The sequence below is a fragment of the Chelonia mydas genome, chromosome 7 (assembly GCF_015237465.2).
Source record: "Chelonia mydas isolate rCheMyd1 chromosome 7, rCheMyd1.pri.v2, whole genome shotgun sequence".
NCBI classification, from domain to species: Eukaryota; Metazoa; Chordata; order Testudines; family Cheloniidae; genus Chelonia; species Chelonia mydas.
The window spans coordinates 90,905,953-90,931,372 of record NC_057853.1 but is presented as its reverse complement, the minus strand read 5'-3'; the positions used below and the strand labels follow the sequence as shown (position 1 = coordinate 90,931,372).

Sequence of the window (25,420 nt, the reverse complement as noted above, 5' to 3'; positions counted from 1 at the left end):
AATGAGAGTCTGGCCACTGATTTTAGTGGGAGCAGAAACAGACCTTAGGAAATGAAAGCTGAGAAGGGGAGGAGCATTTACAGTTCTAGCAGTCCTTGTGTTAGCCTTAAAAGGGTTAAAGAAATTAGATCCAGCATTTCCCCTGAAATAGAAAATCAACATCAGGTTTAGCTGCTGTACAATATGCTGTTGGAACTAATTCCCAGTCTACAATGCAAACTCTTCTTTTCCAACAGTATTTACTATACTTGGTTTCTAAGGTCTCTTTCTTCACAGATTTTGCAATGCAATGAGAACTCTCATCAAAGGTACCATTTTACTTTAATGTTATTAAATTCGTACTACTGGTGAGCTTTCCTTTTCTGGCATTGTAGGACATTAATTTTTAATGTGTTTTAATTCTGGAAGTGCTCTACCACACAGCTAAGAATGTGTTATTTTTAACAATTAAGAAAAGCTTCCCATGGACTATCGTACTGCATTGCTTCAGGGCCAAATTCAAGTCAACTGCGCTTAACTGGAAACATTCAGCAGAGAGTGTACAATATCACATGCCATTATTTGGTTTAGAGCGCTACAATGGTACTTCTTAAAGAGCTCTTGTCACCTGTATTTCAGAAGCTGCTTTCTCCTCGCCAGTGAGAGTCCTTTGATTATCAGGAAAACAGAAGCTGTACAATGGAAAAGGTTGAAGAGCTTAAATCAGAGGTTTCAGGAATTACCTTACTGTAGTATGTGTCTCAGAGAGCCCTGTGTTTTTCCTTCCTTCCTTCCTTCTTTCCCAAATTAAAGAAATACATGACAGGCTGCTTGCCAAATAAAGGGCCAAATCAGCAAGACATTCCATCATCAACAGTTTATGATGAAATAAATTATCAGAGTCCTGACGCGAGCATAGACTTTGCAGAAAAATCTTCCAAAAAAGAGAATATTGTTAGAAAGTCATATTTCAAGGCAACAAGTAAGTAGGACTCACTGACAAGCCAAATGTTCATATACTAAATCCAAATGCACACAGCACTCTTGAGTAATATTGCATGTCATTGGATTACTCTGATAATTACTTTTACACACTTGCATTTAGTTTTTGCTTCTTTTTATTCATTTTGTTAGAATCCAGAAATTGAAATTTGCCTGGTTAATTTCAGTTTTGTTGTTTCTCAGACCTGTACTTGCATTAGCATCTTCCTCTGCTTTTTGTTATTTTCACTGGGTTTTTGGTTTACCTTCTCTCTGTATAGCCAGATAGGAGCTTGTGAGCGGGATGGTAATCTACAGAGCTGTAACCACTGGGTGAACTGATGTTTTGCACTGGACAATGGACAGAAATTAGAACATTCAGAAACATCATAAATTACCATTTTTCTAAGTTGGCCCTAAATGCCTAGTTTTAAGAATATATTTCAAATAGTGTGGATCTTAACACGTTTTCTGATTTGTGTCCATTTTCCAAAACATTCAAACCATAGTGGCTGCCTTGTGTTTGGAGGCGCATACAAACAGACACACACACAAATGTGAGTACAAGTATTCAGCTGAATACAAAAATGTGGAATTTGCATGTGCAAGTTCTTTGCATCTACCAGTTGTATACACTGGCATTTGCACATGCAAAATCATTATTTGCATGTTAAGTTGGAATTGCTTATTCAAATGGATAGTTTCACCTGCATGTGAATGTAATGTTCCTATGTATCTTATGCAGGCATAAGTTAGCTTCACTGTTTGAACATTTGGCCCACAGTTATTAATTCTTAGGGTAGTTAGTGCACATTCACTAAGTGCTATTTGATGATTTAAAAGCATACTTAATCTTTACCATTCCATTTTATATTTGTGTAAGAGGCTTCCAGGTAACAAAAGACATCACACAGCTTCCATTGCTAAAAAGCCATTCCTATGCTTCTCTCCAGCTTGCCTGGCAGAAGCTACTACTGTTGTCTACATGCTATAGGGTCCGAGTTTCCTTTTAGTCACAGCAGCATGACTATCTTACACTGACACTGTTTAGCCAGGGTCTGAGGGTCTGACCTGTGGGTGCAAGACTGTTAAAACTGGCCTTAAAAAAAATTCTTCCCCTTGGCCTGGGAGTAGGGTTGCCAGGTGTCCGATTTTCGACCGGAATGCCTGGTTGAAAAGGGATCCTGGCAGCTCCGGTCAGTGCTGCTGACTGGGCCATTAAAAGTCCAGTCAGTGGCGCAGCCGGGCTAAGGCAGGCTCTCTGCCTGTCCTGGCTCTTTGCGGCTCCTGGAAACGACCAGCATTTCCCTCCAGCTCCTAGGTGGAGGCACGGCCACAGGGGCACCACATGCTGCTCCCGCCCCAAGCGCTGGCTCTGCAGTGCCCATTGGCCAGGAACAGGGGCAGTGCAAAGAGCCCCCTAGGAGCCAGAGGGAAATGCCAGTCACTTCTGGGAGCTCACCGCCTGGAGCTCACACCCTGAACCCTCTCCCACACCCAAACCCCCTGCCCCAGCCCTGAGCCCCCTTCCACACCCAAACTCCCTCTCAGAGCCTGCACTCCGCGCCCCCTCCCACACCCCAAACGCCAGCCCCAGCCCGGATCCCTCCCTCCCACACCCAAACGCCTTCCCAGAGCCCACATCCCCTCCCACACTCCGAACCTCTCAGCCTCAGCCTCACATCAGAGCCTTCATCCCCAGCAGGAGCCCTCACCCCCCTTGCTTCCCAACCCCCTGCCCCAGCCCAGAGCCCCCCAAATCCTGAACCTCTCATTTCTGGCCCCACCCCAGAGCCCACATCTCCAGCCTAGAGCCTGTAACCTCTCCCACATCCTATCCCCCTGCCCCAGCCCAGAGCCGCCTCCCACACTCCAAATCCCTCATTTCTGGCCCCACCCCGGAGCCCTCACCCTCTCCCACACCCCAACCCCTTGCCTAGCCCGGTGAAAATGAGCGAGGGTGGGGAAGAAGAGTGAGTGATGGAGGGAGGGGGGATGGAGTGAGCAGTGGTGGGGCCTCGGAGAAGGGGCAGGGCCTCAGGAAGGGGTGAGCAGGGGTGTTCGGTTTACTGCAATCGGAAAGTTGGCCATCCTACTTGGGGGAGATCCTTTGTTTTCTGAGAGACAAGTAAATTATTGTTAGCTTTTTCAATCTTAGCCTCATCATGATAGGAATGGATGAGTAGATTCTGTGCCTGGACTGGTAAGTTTTCATTAAAGTTGTGTTAATGATCAGCACAAAATTTTAATAGGACTATTTACTGATATAATTGTCCCATTATTTCCAAAGGGACTGCACAATCCTGTATGTTTGGAAAGTGCTTAGACCACTGTCAGCATTACCACAGTCTATATAGTACTACAATATTAATTATTTACATCTTTTTTGACACAATTGCTACAAAACTGGTTGCTAGGAGTTTTGCTCTATGCATGAGAGAGAAAAATCAGTTCTCAGTTTCACCTCAAGCTTTCCAAGTCAAATGATGGGACGCTAAGTATTAAAATCAGCACCTACTAGGCAAGCCCTTCAGTTTCCCCATCAGTTACTGACTCATCTCCCTGCAAAGCCGGATATATTGCACAGGCTTCATAGGTTATATAGAGTCACTGGCTGGGTTATTTTCTGGAGGTGGGAACTCTTAGATCATACCATAGAGAAAGTTGCTGAGCTCATGAAACCTTAGATATAAAATGAGCTCCTGCTCATATCAGATTGTTGCCTATTTACAGTAACTGGATCTAATCCAAATCTCTTAGCCACTATGCTGCTGCAAGGCTATGCTAGACCAAATCTGACTAAAAAGGACACGGCATTCCACTCCAACCCCCTCCCCCCCCAGACACTCACTGCTGACAACGGATTTAGGTCACCATTTGTTAACACGCTTGGTTTTTTCCTTTCTCTCTTGTTTTCTATGCTTCCTAAAAAATCTGTCAAACTTTCAAGTGTGGCTGTTTATTTTTAACTCCACCCTCCTCATCTCTTTCCCCTCAACTGGTTTTGTTGTGACTGTTTCCCTTCAAGTTTGTATTTCCCCCTCACTCCCTCTCCTGTCTACTTTTCTCTGAGCTCATTTAATATGGTTTTACATCTACAACCTCCTTTCCCCCATATATGGGTTATTTTCTTCCCTTGACCTTCTTTTGCTTCCATTCCCCTGATAACCTTCTTCCAGCTCTCTCCCTGTCTATAGTAGCTTTTCATTTTGCCTCTCCCTTTTATTCATTGCTCAGCAAGAAGAGGAACACATCTGAGGCATCTCTCCCTCAACACCCCAATCTGTAGCCTTCTCTGCTCTCCTCCACTTTCTCTCTGTTTAGTCCCCTCGTTGCCTCCCTCCAGCTTCATTCCCTTTCCCAGTTCGTTTCCAGGATTTCCCTCATTTTCTTTTTCAGCATGATAGCAGAGTTTCCTCCGGTCAGGCCTGCTGTTACAAATAATGTATGCTCTGCTCTGCTGCTGCCCAGTTCTCTCTTACCGTGTGGATATGATCCAGCCCCGCCAAGAAGGGCTTTATTGTTCTGCGGAAAAGTTATTTAGCTCTAACTAAATAATGCTCCATTTTGCTTCTCTCTGGAACTAAATTCTCCTGGTGCAGCCAACAGGGGACTCCAGGACTGGATGGCTCCAACCTAGGTGCCATTGGTAAATATGGGAATTTCTGGATTTTCTATGCATATTAATAGGTTCAGATTCTATTCTTAAATCAGAAGAAAAAAAGCCCTTTAAACACGGTACAAATAAATGATATTAAAATATAGAGAATGTACTGTGACAGGTGGGGCCGTGTTGGTCGAGCTGAGGCGCCCCCGTCAGTCCAGTATGGGGGTGGCCCGCTCAGCCACTTGGTCGTCGGACTTCCCCGTTAAGTGGGTGATTTCTGCCAAGTGTGGCCTAGCCCCTGGACGGGGTCACCTAAACGGGTAATCCGTGGATTCTGAGCAGCAAAACCACCAAACAGTCTGTGGCCCCACAGCCTCCTGGCGGGGCAGGCGATAGTTATTAGCAACAATCAGGCTGCAGCCCCAGGGCAGGGCCAGGTAAGCGACAGTCTGTAGCTCTGCAGCCCCCTGGCTGGGGCAGCAAAACAATCAGTCTGGTGAATTAGTCCCCTGGTCAGGGCAAAGCACAAGCAGACTGAAGCCCTTGGGTGGGCAAAGCAAGCAAATAGTCTATAGCCCAGCAGCCTGCTGACTGGGGCAGCAAACAATCCAACAGTCAGGGAAATTATCCCCCTGGTCAGGGTGAAGCAGCAAACAGGCTGCAGTCCCTGGGTGGGGCAAGGCAAGTGAACAATCAGTCTATAGGCCTCACGTTTCTCTGGGCTGGGGCGTAGTTCAGCTAGCTTTCTCAGCAGATGGCAGCTCGGCTTCCACAGCGTTCTCCGCAGCTGGTGGGTAGTCGAGGTCCGCAGATTTTACGGCCGGGGCGCTGCGGGTACCTCTGCAGGAGCCAGCAGTGTACTCCCTTCCTCCTCCATCCGTGTCCCCTCCACCCCGCAACTGGCCTGGGCTGCCTCCTTTTATCTGAGTTCTTCACTTGGAGCATGTGCAGCAGGGAAGAGGGAGTGTGGCCTCTTGGACCCACAATGATTGGTCCGCCCCTGGCGGTGCAGTGCGGGGCTGGTATACCCCGTCACGCACCCTCCCCCTCAAGTCTGGACCCGATGGTGGTCCCCCCTCACCCTCTTCCCCCCTAACTCAGAAAAGAAGTCTGGATTTGCCTGGGTTTGGCCCGGGTGGTGAAGTACCTCTAAACTGTAGGGTTGGAGGGCAAGGTACTATCTCATAATCCTTAGTGTCTTTTATAGAATGGAACCATCGGAAGGATGCGTGATCTGTGATGAGCCTGAAGTGGTTCCCAAGCAGGTAGTATTGTAGTGCTTTAACGGCCCATTTCACAGCCTCTTTCTCAATCGTTGAGTACCTGGTCTCACGAGGGTACTTCCTACTCTGGTAAAGTACCGGTTGTTCCTCTCTGTCATGCTCCTGTGATAGGACAGCTCCCAGGCCTACCTCTGAAGCGTCGGTCTGGAGTATAAACCTTTTTGCAAAATCTGGGTGAAAAAGGACTGGCTCCCGACTTGGGTTGGGAATTTTTCGTCAGGTCTGTTAGGGGTGCTGCTAATGTGGCAAACTCCGGAACAAAGCATCTGTAGTAGCCAGCCAGACCTAGAAACTGTCTCACCTGCCTCTTGGTCATGGGGGTTGGACTAACCTTCAGGGCTTGGACCTTATCCATGAGTGGGCACAGCTTCCCCCGCCTCACCATGTACCCCAGATATGTTACCTCCTTTTGCCCTAGGTGACACTTGGAGGGCTTGGCCATCAATCCGGCTTCTCCAAGAACTTGCAGCACAGTGGTGAGGTGTCTAAGATGGTCCTCCCAGTTGGTACTCTATTTCACTATATCGTTGATATAGGTGGCCGCATATTGCTCATGTGGCCGCAGTACCTGGTCCATAAGCCTCTGAAAGGTCACAGCAGCCCCATGTAGACCAAATGGCGTGGTCGTAAATTGGAAGAGGCCGAATGGTGTGGAGAAGACTGTCTTCCCCGTGATGCTGGAGTCAGGGGAATTTGCCAGTATCCTTTTGTGAGATCGAGCATAGATCTGAACTTGGCACTCCCCAACTGTTCCAGCCACTCATATACCCGTGGCATAAGATATGCATCAAACCTGGAGATTTAATTTATTTTCCAAAAATCTATGCAGAACCTCGTGGACCTGTCTGGCTTGGGAACAAGGATGATAGGACTCCTCCACTCGCTATGGGATTTCTCAATGACCCCCAAGGCTAATACCACCTCAAGTTCCTCCTTTCTGATCCTCCAAATCTTCCAGGGCAACGGTTGGTGATGATCCCGCACCTTCTGTCCTGGGCTGGTGGCTATGTGATGATACACCATCTTTGTCCGTCCAGGGTAAGGCAATAAAATGGTTGAGAAAGACTTGGTCAGTTGTTGTAGTTGTTGCCGTCATCCTTCAGTGAGCTCCTGCCCGATGTCAATCGTTGTTGCATCGGGGGGGCTTAAAGTGTCTGGCCCTAATTCAGGGTCAGTTGGGTAAGGGGCAATTAGCATGCCCTTGTGGGCTTTCCAGGCCTTTCGGAGGTTGACGTGGTACACCCGGGCCTCACGCCGCCATCTGGGCAACCGGACCTCGTAATCTACCGGTCCCACCCTTTGGACTACTTCAAACGGTCCCTACCATTTGGTTAACAGTTTGAACTCAGATGACGGGAGTAGAAACAAGACATGATCACTGGGTTCGAATGTCCACAGCGGGCACCCTGGTTGTACCTCTGCTCCTGGGTCTGTTGTGCTTTCATTAGGTTCTCGTGGGCAAACCCTCCGAGCCTCTTAAGGTGCTCTCGCAGTTGTAATATATATGGAATGGACCTGGTGACCTGGGACTCTTGTTCCTCACAGATCTCATGAAGGAGGTCAAGGATCCCCCTGGATTGTCTTCCATACAACAGTTCAAATGGGGAGAACCCCGTGAATGCTTGTGGTACCTCCCGTATCACAAACAGCAAGGCAGGTAACAGTTTATCCCAATGCCATGGATCATCCTCAATGGATTTAGAGAGCATCGATTTCAAGGTCCCGTTAAATCTCTCAACTAAGCCATCCGTCTGGGGATGGTAGATGGAAATCTTCAGGGCCCAGATGTTTAGTAGCATGCATAGGTCCACTATTAGTTGGGATGAAAAGTTGGCGCCCTGGTCTGTCAGAATCTCTTTTGGTATCTCAACTCGGGCAAACATTTCAAAAGTTCCTTTGCTATGGTGGCTGCCATCATTGAATGCAAGGGGACAGCCTCGGGGTATTGGATTGCATAATTTACCACCATCAATAAGTAGCAGAACACAGAACCTCTCTTCTCTAAGGGCCCTATTCAGTCCATACGTATCCTCTCAAATGGCACTCCTACCACTGGGAGGGGGATCATGGGCACCTTGGGTATCCCTTTGGGACCGGCGCACTGACACTCCGGGCAGGAACCACAAAAGTCACTTACTTCCTTATGGATGCTGGGCCAGAAAAACCTAAAGGCCACCCAGTGTAGGGTCTTCTCTCACCCCAGGTATCCGGCCCAGGGCACTGAGAATGCCAGCCACAGCACATCCCACCAGAATTTACATGGCACCAGTTGTTGTTGGATCACTTCTTGGGTTTGTGGGTCCTTGGTCATCTAGTATAGGTGCTCATTCTGGACCTCAAAGTGGGGCCCTTGGGGTGGCCATGGGTTGGTGTCCCCTTCCTCCTCGGTTGGGGTCAATTGCTCCCATGCACAACTCAGGGTAGGGTCCTTCTCTTTGCTCTCTCAGGAAGTCCCTGTCAGTCACCAACCATTCACGCTCCGCTTCCAGTGTCAACCTTCCTGCGGGACATGGTCTGGGGTACTCAGATGGGTCGGGGGAGGGTCTCTTCCTCCTGCTGGCCCAGGATTCCCCTTGCCCAAGGTCTTTGGTTTGTTTCCACTGGTGGCTGGTTCCCCCATTATCGCATGACTTCCCCAAACTGCAGGGTATACTAGTTTTTCTCCTCATGTCTGCCCACCTTCAGTTTCACCTTGGTGGCAGGGTAGGGTTGTACATTGCCATGGATGCACTGGAGGTATATAGGGGCCTCTGTCCGGTCTAGTGACTCCACCGGATCAGCCCGTAGGAGGATCTGGCTGCAACCCGAGTCAATAAGACCTGCTAGTAGGGTGCCATTGACCTGCATAGGGACTATCAATTTTGGTGAGCCTCTTTGCCGGGCCTGAGAACCTGCTACCCAGACCTGGCCATAATTACAGTCCATGAAAGGGCAGTCACGTCTGAAGTGCCCCTCCTGGCCACACTCATAACATTGACCTTTCAATGCCTTTCCTTCTGAGTTCAGCAATGTTGACACAGGCCTCCAAGCAGGGATCTCTTCCCCGTGGGGTTGCCCACTAGGTCTCCGCGAAACTCCTCGGTGGGAAGTTGACCCTGGATGACCTTGTAAACTGGAGTAATAGTAATAGGATGAAATTTAATAGTGAAAAGTGCAAGGTCATGCATTTAGGGATTAATAACAAGAATTTCTGTTATAAACTGGGAACGCATTACTTGGAAGTAACAGAGGAGGAGAAGGACCTCGGAGTAGTGGTTGATCACAGGATGACTATGAGCCACCAATGTGATATGGCCTTTAAAAAAGCTAATGCGGTCTTGGGATGCATCAGGCGAGGTATTTCCAGTAGAGATAAGGAGGTGTTAGTACCGTTATACAAGGCACTGGTGAGACCTCATCTGGAATATTGTATGCAGTTCTGGTCTCCCATGTTTAAGAAGGATGAATTCAAACTGGAACAGGTACAGAGAAGGGCTACTAGGATGATCCGAGGAGTGGAAAACCTGTTTTATGAAAGGAGACTCAATGAGCTTAGCTTGTTTAGTCTAACTAAAAGAAGGCTGAGAGGAGATATGATTGCTCTCTATAAATATATCAGAGGGATAAATACCATGGAGGGAGAAGAATTATTTAAGCTCAGTATCAATGTGGACACAGGAATAAATGGATATAAACTGGCCATCAGGAAGTTTAGACTTGAAATTAGACAAAGGTTTCTAACCATCAGAGGAGTGAAGTTCTGGAACAGCCTTTCAAGGGAAGCAGTGGGGGCAAATGACATATCTGGCTTCAAGACAAAGCTTGATAAGTTTATGGAGGAGATGATATGATGGGATAGCCTAATTTTGGCAATTAATTGATCTTCGACTACTAGCAATAGATATGCCCAATGGCCTGTGATGGGATGTCAGATGGGGTGGGATCTGAGTTACTACAGAGAATTCTTTCCTGGGTGTCTGGCTGGTGAGTCTTGCCCACATGCTCAGGGTTTAGCTGATTGCCATATTTGGGGTTGGGAAGGAATCTTCCCCCAAGGCAGATTGGCAGAGGCTCTGTGGGTTTTTCGCCTTTCTGTGCAGCGTGGGGCACGGGTCACTTGCTGGAGGATTCTCTGCACCTTGAAGTCTTTAAACCACGATTTGAGGACTTCAGTAGCTCAGATATAAGTTAGGGGTTTGTTACAGGAGTTGGTGGGTGAGATTCCGTGGCCTGCGTTGTGCAGGAGGTCAGACTAGATGATCATAATGGTCCCTTCTGACCTTAAAGTCTATGATTCTATGATTCCTCTGGTTTGGGTGGTTTTTTGCTTGGGTCCCTCCTGTGGTCCCCAGGGCTCCTTTGTTTAGGAGCTAGAAGTCGGGGCCCTTCTGTGGCCAAGTAATCTTCCATCAAGGACACCGCCTCAGCGACAGCCCTTGGCCGGTGTCGGCGAACCCATTCCTTCCCCCTTTGGGGGAAGATCTGTGTAAACCGCTCCAGTACAATAGCCTCTGCCACTTGAGGTCCAGTCAACTTCTTGGGTTCCCACCACCTCCAGCAGTAATCCCGGAGTCGATAAACCACCACCCGAGGTCATGCTCCTGGGGAATACCTCTCCCGTAGAAACTGCTGACGGAATGTTTCGGGGCTCACCCTGGTTTGCTCTAAGGTGGCGGCCTTCACTTTAGCGTAGTCAAGGGCTTCTGTAGGGTCTAAGTTCCGGCAGGCGTTTTGTGTGGGTCTGTTTAGGTATGGGGCCACTACGGTACCCCAGTGTTCTGGAGGCCAGCGGGCTGCCATGGCAACCTGTTCGAATATGACCAAGAAGGCCTCTGAGTCATCCCCAGGTACCATTTTGGCCAGCCTCTCTGGTAACCCAGTAAGGGTGTTCTCTGAGCCTTGGCTCACCTGACAGGATTGGGTGGGCCCTGCAGCTGCAGGAGTGCCATCATCTGCCGAACTAGCCGTTCTTGCTGGGATTGGTGTTGTGTGGCTAGCTCCCTAATCAGCTGCTGCTGCTGCTGTTGGTGTTGGGCCATCTGTTGTTGTTGTTGGGTGGCCATTTGCTGAAGGCCATTTGAGCTTGTTGTTGTAGTTGCTGGGTAGCCTGCTGCTGCTGGCTTTCTAGCATATATTTTAATATCTTGTCTGTGTGCATGGTTTCTGTGGGATTCTCACATGTAGCTCTCCTCAGATTAGTCGTTTTAGCAGGACCTGACTGCTGCTCACATTCTCCACCACGTGTGACAGGTGGGGCCTTGCTGATCAAGCTGGGGCGCTCCCATCAGTCCAGTATGGGGGTGGCCCGCTCAGCCACTCGTTCGTTGGAGTTCACTCGTTAAGCGGGTGATTTCTGCCAAGTGTGGCCCGGCCCCCGGATGGGGTCACCTAAACGGGTAATCCATGGATTCTGAGCAGCAAAACCACCAAATAGTCTGTGGCCCCACAGCCTCCTGGCGGGGCAGGCAATAGTTATTAGGAGAAATCAGGCTGCAGCCCCGGGGTGGGGCGAGGTAAGTGACAGTCTGTAGCTCTGAAGCCCCCTGGCTGGGCTAGCAAAACAATCAGTCTGGGGAATTAGTCCCCTGGTCAGGGCAAAGCAGCAAGCAGGTGCAGCTCCTGGGTGGGGCAAATTAAGCAAATATCCTATAGCCCAGCAGCCTTCTGGCTGGGGCAACAAAACAATCCAACAGTCTGGGGAATTAGCCCCCTCATCAGGGTGAAGCAGAAAGCAGGCTGCAGCCCGTGGATGGAGCAAAGTAAACAAGCAGTCTATAGCCCTGCAGCCTCCTGGTAGGAGCAGCAAACAATTAAGCAGTCTGGGGAATTAGCCCCCTGGTCAGGGCAAAGCAGCAAACAGGCTGCAGCCCCTGGGCAGGGCAAGGCAAGTGAACAATCAGTCTATAGCAGGGGTGGGCCAACTTTTTGGCCTGAGGGCCACATCTGGATATGGAAATTGTATGCTGGGCCATCAATGCTCTTGAAATTGGGGGTTGGGGTGCAGGAGGGGGAGAGAGCTCCAGCTGGGGGTGCAGGCTCTGGGGTGAAGACAGAAATGAGGAGTTCAGGGTGTGGGAGGGGGCTCCAGGCTGGGGCAGGGGGTTGGCGTGCAAGTGGGGAAGATGAGGGCTCTGGCTGGGGGTGTGGGCTCTGGAGTGCAGGAGGGTGGGACTGAGGGGTTCAGAGGGTGGGAGGGGGATCAGGGCTGGGGCAAGGGGTTGGGGCGCAGGAGGGGGTCGGGGTGCAGGCTCCGGGTGGCACTTACCTCAAGCAACTCCCAGAAGCAGTGGCATGTCCCCCCTCTGTCTCCTCCGCGGAGGTGTGGTCAGGCGGCTCTGCGCGCTGCCCCTTCCACAGATGCTGCCCCTGCAGTTCCCATTGGCCCCATTTGCTGGCCAATGGGAGCTGCGGCGCTGGCGATTAGGGCAGGGGCAGCGTGCGGAGCCCACTGGCTGATCCTATGTGTAGGAGGTGGAGCAGGGACGTGCTGCTGCTTCCGGGAGCTGTGCGGAGCAAGCCCTCTACCACGCTCCCCTGCAGGAGCTTGAGGGCCGGATTAATACATCTGAACGGATGGATGCAGCCCCCGAACCATAATTTGCCCACCCCTGGTCTACAGGCCTCACATCTCTCTGGGCTGGGGCGTAGTTCAGGCAGCTTCCTCAGCGGGCGGCAGCTTGGCTTCCACGGCGGTCTCTGCAGCCGGCGGGTAGTCCAGGTCCCTGGGTTTTACCACTGGGGCGCTGCAGGTACCTCTGCAGGAGCCAGCAGTGTACTTCCTTCCTCCTCCATCCGTTCCCCCTCCACCGACTCGTGTGGGCTGCCTCCTTTTATCTGAGCTCTCCACTTGGAGCATGTGCAGCAGGGAAGAAGAGGCACGGCCTCCTGGGCCCACAAACTGGCGGCCCAGTGTGGGGCTGGTACACCTCGTCACATACTGCTTGGAACTAGCATTGAACAGTAATGATTTGATTTCTGGAAGGAGTTACATGCATAGCATCCAAAAAGCTGGCAGAATTAGTACTGTCTTGGAATACAGTCCTGTTGGAAGATCATTGCAGGGGCAGTCAGGGGCTATTGGAGATTCAGGGAGAAAGCGAGGAGGGGGGTATTCAGCTGAACAGGAACAAAATGATTCTGTTTGTTTGAAAACCAGTCCTTGCTTTTTCAGAGGCAGTTCTCATCCATGATTATGCTCAATTGTTACTCTGTGGGTGAGTTTGCAACCAGATTTAATTCTGCTATTTCACTTTGTTAATGACATCTGAAATGCTGCATCATGAAACAGAGTTGGATTATGCCTCATAGACAAACAAAAACTCACAGGAATGTTATTTATAAACAGGATGTCATGATCAGGGCATGGGTGGTCAGAGCAGGGGGTCAGGAGTCAGGCTGGGTCAGATACCAGGAGGTCAGAGTGTGAGGCAGGTAGGAGAGCAAAACCCAGAGTCAGGTGGCAGGCATTGGAAGGGAAGCAGGCCTAGGCAGAAAGAACCCAATTGCACGGACAACTTCTTGTTCCTGTGCTGGATTTAAATAGAAGCTGTGAACCAATGAGGACACCCAGCATTCCGCAAGTCAGATTCCAGGACTGGAGTCCTGTGTCAGAGTTCAGCTCCTATTCTGGCAACTGTTAGCTGGTTGGCTGGCTGGCAGGTTGGAACTTACTAGTGCTGAAGAGCCTTGGGGACCAGTGTTCAACACTTGAGGTTCCTGACATCACCCCCTCCCGAAGCGGTTGCCTCAGGTTGACATGGAGCCAGGTTTTGCAGGGTGATTCCTATGGAACGCTTGTGGCAGGGCATGTATCTTTTCCTCAAGTGCGCTGCTCAGGACCATACCCTTCCCAGTCAACAAGATACCAGAGTCTGCCACGTTTATATTTAGAATCCAGGATTTTGTGAATCACATGGCCCTTTACCTGTACTGGTGCAGGAGGTTGCTGGGTCCTGTGAGGAAAAGGATTTTCTGTGTAGGATTTCAAAAGTTATACATGAAACAGTACGTGAATCTTCAGAGAGCCTATCGCTGGACTGGAGACGTCAGCTTCTACAATGAAGGCTTGTGTGACATCTGGATGAGACAATATGGGTGCTGTAGTAAAGGTGAGTTTCAGCTAATTGAATGTATGCTGGGCCTTAGGAGATCAATGGAACTGGGAATTTTTCCAGAGGAGAGTGGTGAGGGGATCAATTTGTTCTGAAAAATATCAGGATAAATAGTTGATAATAATTGGTGAACCCCAGGAGGCATGGCAGGACATGTACTGTGTGTGGAATCAGCCAATCTTGGATAACTTGGAGCTTGCATGGGTCCATCTGGATCCCTTTTGGGGATAACATGAAGCGTGTGCAGGTCTGATTGAAGGCACACTTCTCAAGTTTGGCATAAAGGCCATGCTGCCATAAGCATTTCAGGACTGTGAGAGACACGAGTGGTATGCTGTTTTGGGCAGCCAGAGCAGATCAGTATGTCATCTAGGTAGATTATTATATACTGGTCCAGTGTATCTCGGACCACATCGTTTATAAAATGTTTGAAGGTGACTGGGGCATTGGTCAACTTGAAGGGCATTACGAGATATTCATAGTGACCATACCGGGTTCGGAAGGCAGTCTTCCACTCATCCCCCTCTGTGAATCGTACAAGGTTGTATGCCCCCGGAGGGCCAACTTAGTAAACATAGAGGCACCCCCTGCGCTATCCAGCAACTCAGGTATTGGGGTAGCAGGTAACAATTCCTGATATTGATTACTGTGCACTGAGTCAGATAAATGTAGAGTCAGAGATTGTCTTTCTTCTTGACAAAAAGTACTGGTGCGCTAGCTAGAGGTTGACTTGTGGATACACTCTCAGGCCAGGTTCTCCTGGAGGTACTCAGAGTGCTGTCAGCTCAGGTTCTAACATTACATACATTCATCTGAACGGTATTTTTGCTCCTGGCTGCAGCTCTATTGGGCAGTCATAGTCCCCATGCAGAGGTAGAGTTTTCTCATTCTTTTCAAAAACATCAGTGTAGTCTTGGTATTTTGAGGGGAGTTCAGTTGTTGCTTCAGTGGAAGGTTCTACCTGGATACCCACCCTCATTTGAGCCGTTCAAGATTCGGATGCTGGGACTAGAGCTACTGGTCCCCAACAGTACTGTCTACAAGACTGTGATGGAAAACAGACTTCCTGTGCTTGTCACCAAATGAACAGATTGTGGAGGGCCAGCCAGGAGATACCAAGGATCAGGGGAAAACATGGAGAATGGATCACACCAAGGTGTAATATTTCTCAGTGCCCTTGAATCACAGCCTCCAGGGAAGTTGTTTCCTCTGTGGCTGGACCAGAAGACAAAGGGGAAACTGGCAATAGTCTCTGGAAGGACAGGAGTGGCCTCGTATTGTAGGGGAATCTGCAGGATCTGGGCTGCTGCTGCATCAATGAAGCAGTCAGCTGCTCCTGAGTTGATGAGGGCTGGTAGGACAGGATTTTGCAGGGACACCCTGTTAGGGGTCTTATTCCTTCACTTGCTTACTTCCCTGGTCCTTCTCGCATGAACAGAGAGCAACAATATCCGAAGTCCAAAGGTGCAAACAATTCAATGTTTATTGGGGTAAACTTCCAGCAAGCATGATTCCAGTTTCCTTCCTTAGTGTCCCCCTTCCCAGCTCTGACACCACAGAGCCTTACCTGTGTCCCTGTACCCATTCCCCCCCTTAGCAAAACATGATTCCAATTTCCCCACCCCCATTCCCTGTTCCCATTCCCCCCCTTACTTCCTGATTGACTGCAGACTATATAGTAAAACTTGAGTTCTGCTTAGCCATACCTTAACCAATCATTTTACTGACATTTAACTAACCAATCCTAGCATATTGTAACATGATTATTTAACCAATTATATCCCACCACCTTAATTAGTTTACACCCAGCAAAATTAATTATACAGCAGACAGAAACAATCACAGAAGCAGACAGAGACCATGCAAATAAACAATAGCACAGAGGGAACTATAATGACAAAACAATACAGAAGTGAGGATTTCACAACTACAGCTATAAAGACATAAGGGTTTCCCAGCTGTGTCTATTGATAAGTGAGTTCTTGCCAGACAGGATGCTATCAAACTAAGTTTCCTTTTACATCTTCTAGGCACTTCCCTTTCTCTGGAGGCGACAGGCATTATCAGGACAGGACTGTATTCCTAACAGCCCAATAGCACCTTATTTCAATGTGACTAGTTTGGAATGTGAGGATGTGACCATTCGGTTCCTAGCTTATGGCTGCCTCTGCTGCTTAGCCAAAGGCCTGAGCCTAAGAACAGGGCCTCAGACTGTCACAGTAAGAGAAGGCCCTTACACCGGCAGACAGCGATTTTGATTCTTTCTTTTATACCTCTGTAACTAGCTAAGTGATAAGAATACACCTAAATTCTTAGCGTATAGGCCTTTACAGACAGGTCTGAATATCTATATCCTAACACACCCCAAGTATGTGCAACTGAACTGGCACATGCAAGTGGGGAGCTCTTGGGCAGGGTTCCAGCTGTGTTCCAGGCAAGAGTGAAGTGTGGGGGAGCTCTTGTCCCTGATTCCTTGGCATTCATATGAGGCAGACAGAGATGAAGTGGTCTGACACCATAGTAGAAGCAGAGATAGAGCTGGTGGTGGTGTTCCTTTTCTACAGAGGTGAGCCATTGACGGCCCACATCCACCTGCATTGGCTCAATGGGAGGTAGTTGTGAAAAGGTACCTGGATTGGAGGGTTGCAAGAACCCCATTGTTTCCGTAACTTGTTGCCTATATGGATGACGAGATCCATGAGGGCATCCAGACTCATAGGCATCTCTACCTGGGCTTATTCATCTTTAATTTCTTCTTGCAGGTCCCAAGGGAACTGGCACATCTGTGTCACCTTGTTCCTGTCTGTATCGGTGGTGAGGCAGCAGAATCGTGCAGCATAGGAGGCTATGGTGCCTACCCCTGTGAGAGCTTCCTTAGGACAGCCTCTGCCATTTGAACTTGGTGCAGATAATACCAACATGCCTTGGATGAAGACCTCCCAGGTCGAGAGTACCGGACTGTGACACTCCAAGCAGCGGGAGGCCCAGTCTAACGCTGCCCTAGGCAGCAGGCTGATAACTGGGCTCACCTTTGCATGATCAGTAATATAGGACTAAGGGTGCATCATAGGCACCAACTCCGTGGGCACTCTGGGGCTGGATCAAGCATAGAAAAAAAATAGTGAGTGCTCAGCACCCTCTGGCAGCCCCGGGGAACAGCTTCTCCCCCTCCTCTCCAGCCCTCCTGCCCACTGGCAGCCCCCGCTGAGCAGTGCCTCCCCCTCCCTCCCAGCACCTACCGCCCGCTGCGATCAACTGTCAGCGGGAGGGGGAGGAGCAGGGACAGGAAGAGGTGGGGGAAGGGGTGGAGTGGGGGCAGGGCCTGAGGAGGAGTGCAGTTCCAGCACCTCCCGGGAACTGGGGAAGTTGGCGTCTCTAGATGACACTGGTTTGTAAAACGCTGGAGTCGCTGGTGATTGCTATCAAACCATTCCGGCGGATGTACTGGGGAACAGGACTCCATGAGCTGTGTCTGGAGTGCGTTGTTTTCAGCAAGCAATTGTGTGACTTGCTCCTGAGGTCAGCCGGATGACCCAGGTCTGGAGGACTTGGTTGTCTGCCTGAAGGTGGGTAGCCCGAAGGGTTAGCCAGGTCTATTCTATTGGCACCGGGCCCACTTCTGTGGCCTACATGGTCCATGCAAGTTGTCATGATAGGGACATAGACAGTGGTCAGAGCAGGGGGTGGGAGTCAGGCCGGGTCAAGTACCAGGAGGTCAGAGTCTGAGGGAGCTCAGAGGGCAAAACCCAGAGTCGGGATGCAGGCAGGGTCAGAATACCAGGAGACTAGGAGCAGGTATTGCAGGGGAAGCAGGCCGCCTGAGCAGGGAGAACCCACTTGCACAGACAACTTCCTGTTCCTGTGCTGGGTATAAAGAGAAGCTGTGAATCAGTCAGGACCCCCAGCATCCCACCAGTCAGCTTCTGGGACTGGAGTCCTCTGTCAGAGTTCAGCTCCTATTCTGGCAACTGTTAGCAGGTCACTGGATAGCAGGTTGGAATTTACTAGCACTGAGGAGCCCTGAGGACACAGAATATTAAGCAACTCCTCCAATGTCAACAATGATGTCTGTGGCAGCACGTGAATTAGAACACAAAGTCTCCTGCCTTTAGGGTTGCTAATTTTGGTTGGACTATTCCTGGAGGTTTCATCACACAGCATAATCTTTAATTAAAGGTTAATCTTTAATTCCTAGAGACCCCAGGACAATCCGGCAGGGTTGGCAACCCTACCTGCCTTAATATACTCACTGAACCATAAGATTTCCCTTTGAAGCTTCCTTCATTACTGTTACTCTTATGTCTTTCACTTTTGGAGTCTTCATCCCCCTATTGTTATGGCAGCATGTAACAGTTTGTTCATGCATTTGGGTGCGCCTACAGCTAGGAATCATGACGCTTAGCACAACAGACTAAGACAGAACAGACTTTACTAGTGATATGCTCCACTTTTAAATCAAACAATCACAGCTGACAATAAGCATTTCCTAAGAGCTAACTCCTTATATATTGAGATGAATGGAAATTATAGCACTCTCTACAATAGTGCCTTCTAGTGACTTCCAGTAATACTTCAATCCTGTAATTTGCCACTGATTTTGGTCGTCACCAATGGGGCAGCAATCTCAGACACAAGACTGGCCATCAGGGAGAAGAAAAAGCTTCTCTTCCTCCCTTCAAATAGTGCTAGAGAACCACAAAAGCAAACATTAGCAGGACTGCAAGGTGAGGAAATGTTTTTCTCTGCCCCAACAAAAGCCTTAGGTGAAAGTAGGGGGACCCCAGCCTGGGGAGTTGAGTCCACAACCCCATTGATGTCTCAGTTAATCCATCCAGCCATCAATAAACCTACAGTTCAGAGAGCTGCTGAAAATGAATCCTGTTTTGCTTCATCAATACAGTATTCATGTGCGTGAATGAGACTTTCCTGCCTATGGAAATTGCCTTTAAATTTATATCAAACATTTGGAGCAAGAGTATTTGGCATTTTTGGGAACCATTATAATTTTGTTGTCATTACTTATGCCCTAAAACATCTTGTTAAATCTATACAGTTATTTAAGATGACATTTATAGGGTTTGTTTAACCCCAAACCTCTCTGGTTTCTCTTATCTCTAGTGCTCTGTGGAAATTGCGGAATTATTTACTTTGGCAGATTCTCTTCACTAGATAGGACCATGTTCATAAACATGTTCTATCACTAAGTAGACCTAGGCTTCAGTGGTCTGTTTGGGCATAGGAGCTCCTCAGAGCTACTACATGACATCTTAGGATATGGAAACATACAATATGAAGGCATGAAGCTCCTAATCTATTAATGCCTCCTGCAGTAGAAAACATTTGATCATATGAGATGCATTCACTTAGCCATGCCATGTGTCAGAAAAATAATTCATTTCATCACTGTATTAGTAAAAATAAATAAGGCTCAGGCCAAGTTCAACAGGCTAAAGTTACAGATAAGGTGGCATACTGCCTAGGCAAAAGACATCTCACAATGAAGGACAAACTACCCGTGACAGAACTCAGATTTGTATGTCTCTGGCTGCCTATTAAATGCATCACTTAATGGTAGCTCCTGTGAATGCTACTTTCTTCCTGACACATTATACATTCATAGAATCATAGAAATATAAGGCTGGTGAGGACCTCAAGAAATCATCAAGTCCAACCTCCTTCAATGCGGCAGGACCAAGTAAATCTAGACCATCCCTGACAGGTATTTGTCCAACTTGTTTATTTTGTTACACTAATAAAATAATACCAATAGGATCTTATAAGAGGGATAAGGCAAAAGAAACACCACGTTTATTGTAAATACAACAAAACATTACTGTATACAATTTCTGTATAGATCCATTCACACACACAGACATTCACACAGGTTCTGCAAAGAAAAAAAAACTATAACTGATATAGTTACCAGCCTAGACGTTGCTCATGCCAAGTCACTGGCCAGGTGGCCTGGACACGAGAGTGGAGCCGAGTCATTGTCAGATGCGCATCCGATGCTCCTGGATGGTGGTCGCAGAACCAGACTCAAAGAACACAGTCCCGGGGTCCAATCTTTATAGGTCTCTGGTTCAATACAAGTCTATGGAAGTTGCTTCATCATGCTGAATTTACAATTGAGATGACCATCAATCAGCTCAATCAGCAGATGGTACACCCATGACGGCTCCATGATGGCTAGGTGTTATCTTCTTGTTCTTCCTTGCTGCGTTTTGGGTGGATTCCGGTTCACCCTCCAGGGGTCATCCAGTTATCTCCACTCTGTATACTCTTTGGCCCATCAATACCAAGGTTGTAATTCTTAGGATTAGACTGGCACCATTTACTAACCAATTATTTACCCGCTTCAGACATTCAATTCCATGCTCTCATTATTCATTCTTTTACTTAAAACCACAGTCTCAGGACTCTTTTGGGTTTAACAAGTTTCATCCCACTGTTTTTCCCTCTTTGGTTACAAAGATTTACATAGTCATGATAAGGGACCCCCGCAGGGGAGGAAGAGCATCAGGGTGTTACTTCAAAGAACAGCATTGTTTTCTCAACGTTTTTATCACTCTCCAGCACAGACTCTTTGTCCTATACTGGCCATTCTTATCATCTCCTTGCATAGCCTATTAACTCAGTCCTTGTACCAGCCTGAGATACCTTTTACAATACCTATATAACTTTTATATCTATCTTTATTTCTACTACTACTTGATTATAATTTTACCATACTTGTATAACTGTGAGGGTGACCCAACATTATCCCTCTTTTGACACTATAATAATATAGTTAATAGTGTCATTTTCTATATAATCTTTGAGAAAGTATACATTGGGAGGTGAGCTGGGCTTGTGGCTCTAGCCTCACATACATTCTTTTTATCCAGCAACACATTCCACACATTCCAATTAGACAAATACAATTTAAAATTAACATAATCAGCAGAGGGTGTAACATTACAGATAATATACCCGGGGTTGTAGGTGACCATCCTGAAAAAAAATGTCAGACCAATGATAAGTAGTAATTTCTTTTTCTGCAGTAGCAATTTTTAGCATGTTTCCATTTTCATGGATAATGTGGATAGTTCTATTCCCTACGGTATCACTTGTTTGTTCTAATAGCTGGGTGACTTTTTTGCTCTTTAGTAACTCTAGCGCTAACTCTTGCCAATCAAGGTGAATGGAGAACTGTGGTAGTTCTGCCTCCATTTTGAATTGAGATCTTTTTGGTTGTGGCAAATAGTAAGTATGACTTTTAGTAAAAATAGTGCTCACATTACATGTACATTCAGCTACTGATGGATTACTGGTGCTCCCATCCTCCCAATGTACAATTTCCCACGAGGTGATACAAATGCATTGCCCGTTATACAATACCCTGGTCTCATTAATTAACTCATCCCATACACAGGATCCTATAGACATATTCTTACTGCAAGGCTCTGAGGCTTCGGGCAGGGATAAGCACACCCACTTTTGAGGTGTCCATTCAGTACATCCTCTAGTACCCAATAGTTTTCCATCCTCCACAGCCTACTGGCTCGGGGTCCGAGGTAGACAGTATGATCCCAAATGTATTGTAGGGAGTGAGCTAACTTTCCATATCTGAGCCTCATGTACTTGTTGATGTGTTATTTTAATAACAATTTCTCCGAGCAGTAGGTCTGGTCTTACATTACTGGACACATACTGCATCCACTTGTACTGATACATGTCAAACAGTGATCTTTTTCGTTGTTTTAGTAGGTGTAGCAAGACCTTAGTATTCCCTGATATAACCCAGAACATTTCCTGTTCTAATGTGGAGAGTGCCATAATTTGCATCTCCATACACCCCATGGCTATGGCTGTACGGTTCTCTAGCTGTAGTTGTTGTTTATGCAACATCCAGGTAGTGGTATTCAGCCATTGCCAAAGATTCCATCTAGTTTTTAAATTGCCAGTGCCTATTTGGACCAGGTCTACGTTAGCCTGATTCAGAAACAAGTTCATGCTATCTTGTAGTTTTGCCAGGGAATTTCATTTATTTTTAATTATTTCCAAATCTACTGCTTTGGCCAATCTGGCCCCGCCCCAAACCCGCCTAATACCGTATCCATAATGCCCCTTCTAACCATTGGGTGTGTTGAACCTTGGGAATCAGTGTGTGTGTTTTTATCCATGCAGTCAAAATAGGGAGAGAGAATTGGGTGCACACTTAGGTTCTACTCTTGATACATTTAACTGTGTCCAATCCATAGTAATCCTTACTTCTACCAGGAGGGGGCTGACAAGGACTCTAACAGGAGTTGTTTTTACTGTAAACAGCATAGGTTTAGGCACGGTAACAGGGGTGTTTCTAATAAAGATGATCTTTTTCCCATGTCCAGTCACACCCATCTGGGAATGTTATTTCCTGTGTGTGTTTTGGACAATATACGACCACAACGTAATTAACGTTCCGGATTTAACTGTTCCATCCCAGATATATGGGGTGAGGGGGTAATCTGAAATCACTGTGGTGTCTCCCACATACCCTTCCATTTGGACCCCCACCATCCAGTTTTTCTCTTTTCCTTCTAGGACGTCAATGTTTACTTGTAACCCGAGTTCCCCTTCTCCCACATATACATGCGTGTCCCCAAAGGGTGGTATTGTAAGATTTGTTCTTAAGTCAACCCATCTTACATAAATACTCAAGTCCTGTGATGGGACCCACGGTGTGTATGTTGTATCCACGTCTATACTGCTGGTGGGTGTAACTGAAATGGTTCTACCTTTTCCTTGCGATTCCATGTGATGAGTGTGGTTGTCCTTGATACCAGGATTCAACATATCTTCAGGGATGAGCATCCCCCTTACAAAGGTGTTAAGCCATAGGGTCCAAATCAATAATTGCTGGATCTGGGATGGCATCATTTGTTTCTTTCTCAACTGTCGGGGCTTGCCCAAAGTTGCGGATATGAAGTCGGGACTGGTTGTCTCGGGAGCACCCGCAGCACTGTGAGTAATAGCAACACCGTACGGCACCCACGAGTCCTGCGATGAGAACAATAAAAATACACCATGTCCACGGGTCCTGGTATCCAGGTGACATTGGGGGCGGGGATCTGGGTCTGCAAACATAAGTGTAAAGGTGGTGATATTATATTAGCCAAACAATTTGATTTGTGAGACATGGACCCACTTCAATTTACCTTCCTTGTTTATGCGATAGATAAGAGGGCTGAGGCGATCCACTATGGAGTATGGACCTGACCATTTTGACTCCAAGGTGTGATCCCTTTTGCCCGATTTTAAATACATTACCTGATCTCCTACCTCCCATAGCTGGGGGTCCCCTGGTTTTCTTTGGTCCATTTTTGATTCATTTGTTCGATAGCTTGGGTTACCCTGAATTGGAGTGTGGTTTTGTCTTCCTGTAATTGTTTTAACCACTGCCAATAGTCATGGTTTCTGGGGGCCTCTGACCCTTCTGTTTCCAGAATTTGGTCAGGGTCGATGGCCAATCTCATGGCTTGTCCAAAAAGGAGTTGGTAGGGCTGTATTTTAGTCCGCAGTCTATTGCTGCTGAGGATAGCCGCCCAAATCAGCGGCAGCTTATCTGATCAGTTTTTACCAGTATTGTCCACAACTTTTCGGACTGCTTCCTTGATAGTGCGATTCATTCTTTCTACCTGACCGGATGATTGCAGTTGGTAGGGGACATGGAACTTATGTGTGACCCCCAAAGCTTTAAGCATAAATTTAAACATTTCCCCGACAAAAGACCCTCCATTATCGGAGTTGACAATTTTGGCAGCTGTCTGAGCACTGTTGTTTCTGGTGGGAAAAGCTTCTACCCACCCAGAAAATGCATCTATAATTACAAGGAGGTAACAAAATCCTTTCTTGCTGCTGGGCAATTTATCAATAAAATCAATTTGGATGCGGTGCCAGGGGCCCAGTCTCCACTGATGGAGCATCTGGGGTTGGTGTGGGGGTCGAGCCCTATCCTTAGCACACTGTACACAGTTCCTGACCCATGTTTCTAAAGCATCTTTCATCCCCTTCCATTCTCGAGAGATTAACTGCTCAGCTGTTCTGCTCTGCAGACTCAGCTACCCAGTCTTCCCTCTGAACCTGAGACACAGACTGTTCACATACAGAATCAGCATGGAGACATTCCTTTCTCAACAACCTTGTCTCCCCAACAAGCTGGCCAAACCCAGCCACTTGGTTATAGGACTGTTCAGCTTTTTTACCAGCTTTCACTCCATCTGAGACCTTTTCAAAGCTATCCACACTGGATCTTTCAAAAGGAAAAAGTCAGTGGATCCATTCACAACAGAAAATTTCTGGCTGTTAGGAACTGAAACTTTCTTGATTAAATCACTTTCACACCCTTCAGTTGCAGTAAACTGCTTGCAAAGACTACCATGAGGATTTCTTTCCCCAGGAGCTTTTCTAAGCAGCAATTCACCCCTCTCAGAAATAATAATTTTATTAAGATGATGTTGAAGTAAAAAGAAAATGGTACAGAGTTTAAGCATAGAAGTTTCTCGTTATCAGGGAATAAGGTACAGATTATCAAGGGGTGCAAAATTCAGTTTAGGAACTGGTGGCGTAAGGAATACATAATCTGCAATCTCCCCGATTGGGGGTAAAAGTTTAACGGGTCAAAGTACAGACATTGAGATATGGGGGTATGTTGTCCATATAATGGCTATGTTCAGGTGTGGAGTATAATGAGTGGATACGATGATGAGGATGGATTTACCCTCATTTGGTGGGATTTAATGTTCAGTGAGTTTATGGTTCCAGTTCATATGGTCCAATGGAAAAAGTCTCTCAGTCCCTTTCCCATAGTTGATGCACGATGTCATACCGGCTCACACCTCCTGGTACTGTCTGTGGCCGGTGATGTGTTCGATGTAGATGTCCCTGGACCATAGGATGGTGTCCAAGACCATGAGGCACCACATGAGCCGTGCGTAATGTCGACCGATCCCACAGGTCCGCAGCACACGCTTGTTGCAGGAGTCCCAAGCACCCAGGGCTCCGACGATCAGGGCATCCATCTGCACCTTGTAGCCCTTCGCTCTCAGGGTGTCGGCCAGGGTGGCGTATTTTTCCAGGTTACGAGCTCGGGCTTCGCGGAAGGCCGGGGTCCTGTTCTCAAAGGAGACTATGATGTCGACGAGGATGATCTTTTTCTGGGCCTCGTCAGTGACTACCATGTCAGGTCGCAACTGGCTGTCAGTACTGGGGATGGTGCAGTTCACGGCGACCTCCCCCAGCTGCGGTGCGATGGCTTTCACCAGGCAGTTCTGGATGGTATTGTGGCGCAGCTGCCAGGCTCTGGAGTGGGGCTTGCAGCTGCACAGGACGGGGGGCAGGGTCTCGTTGGAGTAGCTGCACTTCCTGCAACGCTTGTCTCGGTTCCCGTGGCGGACGGCTCCGTTGAGCGGGACGCAGTTGAGCCGGGCACAGTGGATGAACCGCCAGTTGGTGAAACG

At 47.9% G+C, this 25,420-nt stretch overlaps 1 long non-coding RNA gene across 1 annotated transcript; it reads left to right on the top strand.

Moving 5' to 3' along the window:
• Nucleotides 1-5,707: 5,707 nt before the first annotated feature.
• LOC122466587 lies at nt 5,708-19,641 on the top strand. The gene is made up of 3 exons (XR_006292221.1): nt 5,708-6,888; nt 7,396-7,507; nt 16,703-19,641. It is a non-coding gene; the product is annotated as an uncharacterized LOC122466587 (long non-coding RNA).
• Nucleotides 19,642-25,420: the final 5,779 nt, after the last annotated feature.